This window comes from Podarcis filfolensis, assembly GCF_964270895.1.
Source record: "Podarcis filfolensis genome assembly, chromosome: 15".
Lineage (NCBI taxonomy): Eukaryota > Metazoa > Chordata > Lepidosauria > Squamata > Lacertidae > Podarcis > Podarcis filfolensis.
In genome coordinates, this window is record NC_139618.1 from 26,421,359 (window position 1) to 26,432,581 (window position 11,223).

Below are 11,223 nucleotides of genomic sequence, written 5' to 3' on the forward strand. Positions count from 1 at the left end.
GGTGATTGCCTGGGTGATGGACCATTAAGTGGAACAAAGGAAGTGGGTCTGTGTGAGATGACAAATGGATAGGGCCCTCTCCCCCAACTTGTGCATAGTTAGAAGGATGAAGTCAGTGTTGAGGGCATAGAGTTGGAGTGATGTGAGCTAAAAGCAAAGCAGCAAGCTGGAGAGAAGAAGATAATCCTTGCTGCAGATTTATAGTGTTACCCCCCACCACCACCACTCAGAGAGAATCCCTGAATTCTTTGTTGATTTAAATGTGTTGTCTTGCTCCCATCTTCACTGAGGGAATTTGTCACAGCAGGGACAAGAAGAAAAACTCTTTATCTACCCGCTACAAATCAGTCAATGATGCAAAGCTAGGTTTGTTTTTGTTTCTTTAAGAATTCTTACTTGCCTTCATGTCTTCTGAGTTCTTTCATTCTCTTCTCCTTTTATATTTCCTTTGCTTGTTCTTTTTGGATATGCGTATTTGTTTAGATTTATGTATCTATGATTTGGTATAATAACCTTATTGTGAATCTTATGTAAATATTTTTATTTATTCTTTATAAATAAAATAAATTGGCAAACAGGTACTTCTAGAGCTAAGCCAACACAACACTTCACGAAGAAGTAACTGGCCATAGTTAACAGCAGCAAGGACATCTTACACACTGCTGGGTAGAGCTGTTCCCCCAACAAACAACCTGATCAAAAGTGCAAAACTAAGGTTTGGTCTCCCCTAGCCATAGCTGCCAACTTTTCCCTTTTCTTGCGAGGAATCCTATTCAGAATAAGGGAATTTCCTTTAAAAAGGGGGAAAGTTGATAGCTATGCCCCTAGCACAGCAATCATCACTGCCAACCTTAGGGGAAAAGACTGGAGAGTATAGCATTAATTCAAAACACGATCAGGTAAGCTATGGTTTGTGAGCGCTCCCTACAAGAGCTGGTGTAGCTGCTAGGAAAATGTTAAATAAAACATTCAACCCCTGGTGATGTATGGAGAACAGCCCCACACCTTGTGTCAGGTGTTCCTGCACTATCATTGCCAGCTTCCCTTGAGCCCAGCCCTGCTCTTTGTCTTCCTCTGCACTCCCTTCCATCACCAATATCTGGAGATGGAAGTTAATTGGGAGAGGCGAAGCAGGAGCAGAGGTAGGCAGAATTTCCCAGAGTGTGTGTGCTATAATTTGCCTCTGGTTCCTGCTGGGCTAAAGCTTGCAAGCTTTGTGCATGGTCTCCTTAATATTATAGATTCAGGCTCTCTACCTGCTACCTGGAGGGGGCTAGGCAAACCTGGAGACTTCAGATCAGCCCTGGAAGTCCAGCAGCCCTTGCTATATTACTGCAGAAGCAGTCAGGGTACAAATCTGAGGCCTTATCTATGCTATATATTTAAAGCATTAACAACCACTTTAAAGAGTCATGCTTTCCACCCAAAAAATCCTGGGAATGATAGTTTGTTAAGGATGCTGAGTTGTGAGGAGACCCCTGCTCCTCTCAATTGGCCTGCTTTTGTTTTAGAGGAGCAGAGAGGAAATCAATTTTGTGGACAAGAAATACCATCCTTTTTGACAAATGCCTTATAATTTAGATACTTCTGTTTCATCCCCTGGCCTTTGAACCTCAGTCCTCCTTGCATAGGGGGGCGGGGAGCAGGCTATTTTTCTGGTGTTCTTGAAGACATAATTGCTTCCTCTGTGACACAAAATCAGTACTTATCGAGTTGTCCTCAAAAAGCCAAGTATTAAATATTGGTTTAATAGCTGTGATAATGTTTTCATGGGAAATCTATCCTTAAAAAGCCACTTCTTTCCTTCCCCTCAACAACTGCAAAAACCAGGGGCCGAAAAAGTTCCCAAAATACACCTGACGTTTAGGCCTTCAGACAGCAAACATCGATTTCTGATTGGACTCAGCAGAGGTCCGTGCGACAGAAGTGACAGAAAGGCTTCCAAAAATTCCATGTCAGAGCTAATCCATCAGAGCTGGTGCGTTGTTAAGAGGTTATTGTCTGCTTGGATCGATTGAGCCATTTTGCAAATGAAACTTTAATATTGATAGTAACTAGAATTTTAATACTGGCCCAGCATGACACTATTGATTGGGAGGCTGGGAGGAAAGTTTTTGGTTTTGCTGCAAAATAAATCCTGCTATTATCTCTGATGCCTTCCTCTTGGACAGGTAAATTACTTTCATCCCTGCAAAATGGGAAGAAGGCTGCAGTGATCTCCATCGTCCGATCTTCCACATGCCTTGATTCACCTGGTTGAGTTTTCTGTAGCAGTTTATTGCAGTGTCCAGTCTAGATTAATTATTAGCGATATATCTCTCATGAGCTCCTTTTAAAGGCTCCTTGTTTACAGAGGACATTTTGGATGAAGTGGATTCTAGTCCATGAAAGTTTATGTAACAATAAATTTGTTAGTCTTTATGGTGCCACAAGACTCTCTGGGGTCCTGCGGACTGGCGTTTTATCGCAGGTGTTTTCTGCAAAATATTCTTGGCTCAATAATGGTGCATTGGTGGTGTATTTATTCTGCTTTAGTTTGTTTTGTGATGCTTCCCCAGTGCTACCACATTATTAAGGTCCAAAAGTCCTATAGCACAACAAAAATGTAACCAGGACATTTGTTGTATAGTTACAAGATTTCAGTAGGACGTTATGGGGCATGCACTGATTGGAAACGAAACAGTGCAACCACCCAATAAAATGGATGTCTGGAGAGGTCCTCTGTTGATTTTGCTACAACAGAGTAAGGCCACATTTGAACCATATGGTCACAGCACTATCATGGCTTCCCCCAAGAATTCTGGGGGCTGTAGTTTGTTAAGGATGCTGAACGTTATTAAGAGACCTTCCATTCTCCCCACAGAGCTATGATTCCCAGAGTTCCCTGTGAAGAGGGATTGATTGTAATAATAATAATAATAATAATAATAATAATAATAATAATAATAATTTATTTATACCCCGTCCATCTGGCTGGGTTTCCCCAGCCACTCTGGGCAGCTCCCAACATAAAATTAAAAGCACAATAAAATGTCAAACATTAAAAACTTCCCTAAACAGGGCTGCCTTCAGATGTCTTCTAAAAGTCAGATAGTTGTTTACAGTGGTACCTCGGGTTAAGTACTTAATTTGTTCCGGAGGTCCGTTCTTAACCTGAAACTGTTCTTAACCTGAAGCACCACTTTAGCTAATGGGGCCTCCTGCTGCCGCCATGCCGCCAGAGCATGATTTCTATTCTCATCCTGAAGCAAAGTTCTTAACCTGAGGTTCTATTTCTGGGTTAGCGGAGTCTGTAACCTGTATTTCTGTATTTCCTTGACATCTGATGGGAGGGTGTTCCACAGGGTGCGTGCCACTACTGAGAAGGCCCTCTGCCTGGTTCCCTGTAACCTCGCTTCTCGCAGTGGGGGAACCACCAGAAGGCCCTTGGTGCTGGACCTCAGTGTCAGGGCTGAACGATGGGGGTGGAGACACTCCTTCAGATATACTGGACCGAGGCCATTTAGGGCTTTAAAGGTCAGCACCAACACTTTGAATTGTGCTCGGAAACGTACTGGGAGCCAATGTAGGTCTTTCAGGACCAGTGTTATATGGTCTTGGTGGCCACTCCCAGTCTAGCTGCTGCATTCTGGATTAGTTGTTCTACTACTCTGAGAATTGTAGCTCTGTGAGGGGAAACAGGGGTCCCCTAACAACTTTCAGCACCCTTAACACACCACAGTTCCCAGGATTCTTTGTGGAAACAGTTTAAAGTGGTTTCACAGTGCTTTAAATGTGTACTGTGAATGTGGCATAATACAGCTAGAGCACACAAAGAATAACCTCTGGAAATGGCTTATTTTGTCTCTTAGGGATGCCTTGTTAAACGTTTATTAGTTCAAGTTGCTAGAGTTGCCACCTCAACTGACCCTTGTGAAGAACACCTGCAAGTAGTTCTGACCCCAGCTGGAGAATAAGGATGTCCTCTGAATGGTTTGGACTACAACTCCCATCAGCCCAATGATATAATGTCTTCTTGAGATCAGTGAACTGCCCATCAGCACAGGTGAAAAGTAATTAATCAGCAAAGTGCCTTGGTGTTGTGTTCCTTCTCTTGATATGTGTTGTGGCTGTGTAGGTGTGTGATTGTACTTGCTTACCTTTGGATAAAAGAATAAACTTCTTGTGGCATTCGTATGGAGCCCCTGGTCATCTCATGGACTATTGACCCGTACACCACTAATCCGCTGCCACCAACCAGGTTCTCCCTGGTAAATCACTTAGTCTCAGTCGGGTTCTCAAGTTAACAATGAAGATTGTAGTTTATTGCAAACACAAATAAACTTTAAATGCATTTGAAACGCTGTTACCCTTTACCCTCTTAGTCTTATTTTATCCTGTCTCTAACTCTTCTACCTCCCCTCACACAAGAACCAACTGCACTAACTGTCTCTCTATTTCCATCTGTCTTCCAACAGCTCTTTCCCCCAACTGCTTTTTCCCAACTGTCTAAACCTCTGGCTAAGCCTTTTAAAAACAGGTAGGCTCCGCCTCTGGCTTTCTATTGGTCTACCTATTAACCCATTCTCTCTCCCTGTACAGACATTTCCAAAAGAACAGGCAAACGCCACACTTGTATGCTGTATGCGGGGTTTGAGCAACATTGAGTTTGTTCCACAGAACCTTTGAGAACCAGATATTATCATTACTAGCCAGCACAGCTGTGCTGCCTGGAGCCGTTGGGAGTTTTAGCCAAGAAAATAATGGAAGGCAGCTTTGGGATTTACAAAACACAAGACGTTTTGCAGCCTTGGAGTGGGTGGTAAATGGCTTGCAGGGGTGGATAATGGGGGAGGTGGACAATAGGGATAAAATACAAGACTTTTTTCCAGCCAGAATTCGCCAGAACTCATTTCTGGCACCTCTCAGAACATTTGGTGCCATTGCCATCCTAAGAGAATGAGGGAAGTGGTTTTGGTGAGTTCTGGCACCCCTTTTTCTAGAAAAACAGCACTGGAAAAAGAGAATTTGGTCTGATATGACTATTGAAATTGTAGTCTGCCTATATTTTCCTTTCAACCTATCCATATTTGGGGTTGGTTTAGAAGGCATCTCTTATCACTGGAAAGGTAAGTGTTTGGCTTATTGCACTGAACATACATAGCTTTGCCTTTCATTGCCAGAGTCCACATCTCTTCAATTTAGGTGAGGTGTGTGTTCTCTGGGTAAGCAGCAACTGTTTTGTTTTTTTTTGGTAACGTGCAGCATGTTTTAACCCAGTCTTTCCCAACCTGGCAGCCTCCAGATGTTTGGAAATACAATGGACATGCAGGTTGGCACTGATGGGGATTGTATTCCAAAACATCTGTAGGGCATGGAGAAAGCTGCCTTAAACCATGCCATATTACCTGTGTTGACAGGCCACACTTCAAGATTAAATAGTCTCAGTTCTAAACATACTTACACACACTTGTTTGCAGTCACTTTAAAATTAATGGGACTCACTTTCAAGCAAAGGTGGTTAGTCTCTCCATTTACATTCTGTGGGTGTTTGTTTGCTGCTTGTTTTTAAGTGGAAGGAGGTGGAACAAACCAAGTGTGACATTTAACCAGCACTTCTGGACTCATCACTTCTGCAGGCCTCAGTTTTAAATAGCCTTGCATCATGCTGTTAAATGTTTAATTTCTCGCGGATAGGCAATCATGTTTGTTTGCCGTTGACTTCATTTCCCTGAAGGTGCTTTGTTGTTCTTTAAAAGCCCATCTCCAATATTAAAGATCTTTGTTTTCTTCATGTAGAACAGGCTTTCTGTACACTGAAAAGGATTTTAATGGCATCGGCTGAGCTGGCGTCCTCTGGGGGCAGCCTCAATGAAGGAAGTGTCTTTTGATGCTGGCTACCATCTTGGAGTAGGTTTGGTTATGTCAATGCTACAAAAGCAAGCAGGTGTACTTGTAAAAGGTCACCTGTGTAGCATCTGGCCCCACAGACATGGAATCTGTTGTTACCGTCTTGAAGAAAATGTACTGGGACACTGTTGTCAAGACAAGCTGATAATATTGAACCAACTCAAGGTATGCTGATAAAAGAGTGTAAGAAGAGCCTTGCTAGCTATGAACAGGTTTCTTGGATCATACCAAAGGTCCATTTAGTGCAGCTCATAATGATCAATAAGATTCATCTGAGAAGCTCAAAAGCAGGGGACAGTGGGGTTTTTTGTTTAAAAAAACCCAGAAGCTTTTTTATTAGGAATTGTAGGTACCAATATTCCAAAGGAGCAGAAAAGACTTGTTATGTATGTGACAACAGCCACACGGATGCTACTAACCCAGAGATGGAAAGAAGGCAAAGTCCCCACCAGAGAGGAATGGCAAACAAAGCTGATGGACTACACCGAAATGGCAAAACTGACAAGAAAACTCAGGAACCAAGAAGTCAAAAGCTTCAAGAAAGAATGGGAAAAATGTGTAATTTGTTTAGGAGACCACTGTAAACAGATGAAAACTTTAGCAGGATTTTAATAACACTTGCAATGTAACAAACAATATGGACAGATACAAAATATAGATCATAAAATAATATGCAGTTGAAAATGTTGACAGTAAGAGCCATGGAGGAGATGGTGGGAAGTCTCAAGAATCAGATAAATCTCTATATGGATAAGTATTTGGTACTGTTATAACTTTGTAAAATGGAATAAAAACGATTCCCTCCCCTCCAAAAAAGCAGGGGACAGAGCTAACCATCCTCCTGCTGGTATTCAGAGGCATTCTGCTTCTGAGGTTCCATATAACTGTTGTGGTTATTAAGAGTCTGGATGAATCACTCTGCTTTTTTTAAAAAAAAATTATTCAAAATTAAAACAAAACATATTATCCAGAAACATATCATCCTTATTTTTCCCCATTTTTCCTTCCTCCCTCCCCCCACCCTCCCACACAAAACCCACCCACCCCCACCCCCCAGCTTCCCTCAGTTCCAGTCTTTGATTTCTCTAAGAATGCTGTTTTCTGCATGATACACAGTTGTATAGATCCTCAAACTATTTAGCTGATTATTATCAATAAAAAGTTTGTGAATGTTTATTCAAAGCCAGCCAAGGAGTCCAGTTCGCTTTGTTGCATCTTCAAATACTTTGTAAAGGGTTCCCATTCATCTTTAAAGTCACAGTTATCTTGTCCCGAGAATCACTCTGCTTTGAGCCCTTTTCCCATTTATATTTGTTCAGATATAAGTCCTTCTCCATATTAATCGGCTAAAAAGAAAATATGCACAACTACTTCCATTTAAATACATACGTTTTAAAGCAGGATTCGGGATTTGACCTCCTTGAAGAATCATTGCCCTATCACTGGCCTCAGCACCTATGGAGTTGAACATGGGACCTATGGAGATGGAGTGGAACCTGGGAAATCCCCCAAGGAACACCATTCCAGGAGATGCCCCATTCAAGAATGCAAAAATGTGGTGCACCCTGACTCATCTCACCTCATGCCGGGGAAGGATACTTCTTCACACAGCACATAGTTAAACTTGGAACTCACTCCCACAGGAGGCAGAAATGGCCTCCATCATTGAGGAGAAAGCTCTCAATAGCTACTAGCCATGCCTTGTGTTATGTATTCAGTGGTCTGTGTTTGCCCGAGGTTGAGTCTGGACTAATGATTCTGAGCTCCTGTGTTCTGATTTGATACATGATGTCCCATCACAGAACATTTCAGGATTTGGGCCTCTGCCATTGGCCCTTGAACTCTGATTCGCAGCTTGGAAGTTTAGACAGCCAATCACATTGGGATTGGGAGCGGCCCAGGCTTTCAGGAATGTATATAAGCAGTTGCTTTGCCCCTGTTTCCCAGTTCTGTAGTTCAATAAAGGTTCTTGCTCTTATCTCTGTGTCTTGCCTCGTGGGAACCCACCTACACTTCACTTTGCCTCCATGATCAGAAGCAGTACGTCCAAGAGACTCAGTGGTTTAGACCACAACGCCACCCACACCCTAGCTGCTGAAAACTACAAGTAGCAAGATTACTCTTGTGGTTAGATCCTGTTTGCAGGTTTCCCATGGGTATTTGGGTCATACTGTGAGAACAAGTTACCGTATTTTTCGCTCTATAAGACGCACCAGACCACAAGACGCACCTAGTTTTTGGAGGAGGAAAACAAGAAAAAAATATATATTCTGAATCTCAGAAGCCAGAACAGCAAGAGTGATCGCTGCGCAGTGAAAGCAGCAATCCCTCTTGCTGTTCTGGCTTCTGTGATAGCTGCGCAGCCTGCATTTGCTCCATAAGACGCACACACATTTCCCCTTACTTTTTAGGAGGGAAAAAGTGAGTCTTATAGAGCAAAAAATACGGTACTTGACTACATGGACAATATTGGTCTGATCCAGCAGGATCTTCTTATGCTCTTAATGAAGGGGACTCATCTTCTGCCGCATGATCTGACTCAGCATAAACTATTCCCGGAGGGCGCTGAGTGCCAGTTTGTTCCCCTGGTTGCCTTTGATGTTCTGACTTAAGAAGTTTGTGGAAGCCAATAAAACTGGTCCTAAGCGATGGCAACAACACATACCAAAGTGGGCTTGATTCCAAGCTATTGTCCTCTAGCTAAGCAGCTTATCTTAACTTTAGTGCCGCAATTAATCATTTGTGTTGCTCTTGTTAAAGTCCCTATTTAGTTTGTTCTTACAAGGACTCTGGTTAGCTCATTACCGTCCTTCCCATTTTTTATTTTTGCAATGTAGAGCTCAAGTTCAGACTCAGCATTTGCTGCCAAAAACCACTTGAAAAACATTGGGCACTTGCTACTTTTGCTTTCATGCCTAGTTCAGGGAACAAGTACATCAGAACATATGTATGTACATATGAACTACTACCCCTCCCATAACACCCCATACAACATGACCATATCACTGGGTTGTATCCAACTAAGAAAAAAAAGGGGTATTTGTCCACAGACAGCTTTCCGGGTCATGTGGCCAGCATGACTACACTGCTTCTAGCACAACAGAATACCATGGCAGGAACCAGAGTGCACAGAAACGGCCTTTACCTTCCTGCCACAGTGGTACCTATTTATCTACTTTCACTGGCGTGTTTTTGAACTGCTAGCTGGGCAGAAGTTGGGACAGAGCAACGGGAGCTCACCACCATTGCATGGATTCAAACCACCAACCTTCTGATTGGCAAGCCCAAGAGGTTCAGGGGTTTAGACCGCAGCACCACCCGCATCCCTTTACCTGTATCCAACTAAGCTGTACTCAAGCAGACATACTGAAATGAATGCATCCAAGTGACACATGTTTATTCACTTCAATGGATTTACTCTGAGTAAATTGGCTACAAGCCTCTTTTTTTTCTAAGGCAAGGATGGGGGACCTGTGGCTTTCTAGATGTTGTTGGACTCCAGCTTCCATCATTCATGGGCAATACTGGCTGGGCCAGTGGGAGATAGAATCCAAGAGCGGTTCTCTCTCCCTGTTCTAGTGAATTTAAATCCATAATAATATTGATATTGTTTATAAGTCAAGAACGGCTCAGGGCCCTCCCTGTGGAACGCCCTCCCTTCTGATGTGAAGGAGATAGAGAATTACACAACTTTTAGAAGACATCTGAAGGCAGCCCTATATTGGAAACTTTTTAATGCTTGAAGTTTTTATTATATTTTTTGATATGTTGTAAGCCACCCAGAGTGTCTGGGGAAACACAGCCAGATGGGCGGGGTATAATAATAGAATTATTATTATTATTATTATTAGCCTCAAGGACTGCCTCTCCCCATATGAACCAATGCAGACCCTGCAATCATCATCTGATGCCCTTCTGTGAGAGGTCTAAAGAGCGGCAGGATGAGAAAGGGCCTTTTCTGTGGTGGCTCCCTGCTTGTGGAATGCTCTCCCCAGGGAGCTTCACCTGGCACCTTCATTATACATCTTTAGGCACCAGGCAAAAACGTTCCTCTTCTCCCAGGCCTTTGGCTAATTATAAGATCTATGGCCTTTTAAACTGTGGGGAAGCATTGTTTTGTTTGTTACTATGGTGTGTATTTTTGTGTTTTTGTATTGTAAGTTGGTCGACATTGCCTCCTTTAGGAGTATGTTCCATAGTTTTGACTGCACCATCAGAGGTGAGTTAGTGGCTCCTGATCTTGCAAAGGATTTGCTAATTCTCCTTTGCCTGCTTTAACTTCTAATTTCTCCCTGGAATAAGTCAACAAATAAGAAGATGGAGTGGCTTCAGTTGGAGAGGGGATTATCCCAGGACCACTGGGATTGCATCAATAACTCTAGACAGGCAATGCTAAATATCCTGAAGATTCCTATTTATCATTACTAAGCATCCAGTTCTCTGACAGGGAGGAGGGGGAACCTATGAAAATGCTTTGGCAAGCCGCACAAAGGAGCTACAATTCAATTTTGTTTCCCTTTATTTCTTTTGATTCTCATCTAACGAGATTATTAGATTAGCTGCTTTTGCAATTAGGAGAAGAAAAACGAAAAAAGAGAAATCTTATTACTAGGGGGGAAATTGTCCTTCTGTGGAGAGACAGCTCTGGTTTCTGGCAGCTGACCAACACATGTTACTGGGTCCTTCTTTCCCCCCCTTTTAGAAAGCTATCCTTTTGACATCTCATTGCAGCTGTTCTCCAAGTAGGCTTATGAAATTGCCCTAATATGGACACCTGTTCATGGGGCAGTTGTGCTGCCAAGCCTTAGGGTCAGCAATAACCAACATTTTCCAAGTAGTAGCTAACAGCAGAGGGCATAGAAGAACTTGTTAAGCTGATGTTGACACATCGTTCCACATCAGTCTTTCAGAAATCAGTCTTTCAGTGAGGCAGCACCATCCCTTGGGAACTCCCTGCCTATTGACATTAGGTCAGCGATTTCACTGTACCCATTTTGACACCCACTAAAAACATTCTTTTTCTTTTGGCAGGCCTGTCCAGACAAATAGGATATTGACATGTGTTTTAATCCAGTTCATCATATATATATATATATATATATATATATATATATATATATATATATATTCGTTGATTTTAATTATTTTTGAACACCACTAGAGCATGAGACTCTTAATCACAGAGTCATAGGTTTGAGCCCCACCTTTGGCAAAACTAAACCCTGAATTGCAGGAAGTTGGAAATAATAATAATAATAATAATAATAATAATAATAATAATAATAATAAAAAATATGACGTATGTGGGCCCTTCCAATTCTATGATTCTATGAA

At 42.3% G+C, this 11,223-nt stretch overlaps 1 long non-coding RNA gene across 1 annotated transcript; it reads left to right on the plus strand.

Moving 5' to 3' along the window:
- The first annotated feature begins 3,441 nt into the window (after positions 1–3,441).
- On the plus strand, positions 3,442–6,876 carry LOC310750744. The gene is made up of 2 exons (XR_014542218.1): positions 3,442–5,108; positions 5,779–6,876. It is a non-coding gene; the product is annotated as an uncharacterized lncRNA (long non-coding RNA).
- Positions 6,877–11,223: the final 4,347 nt, after the last annotated feature.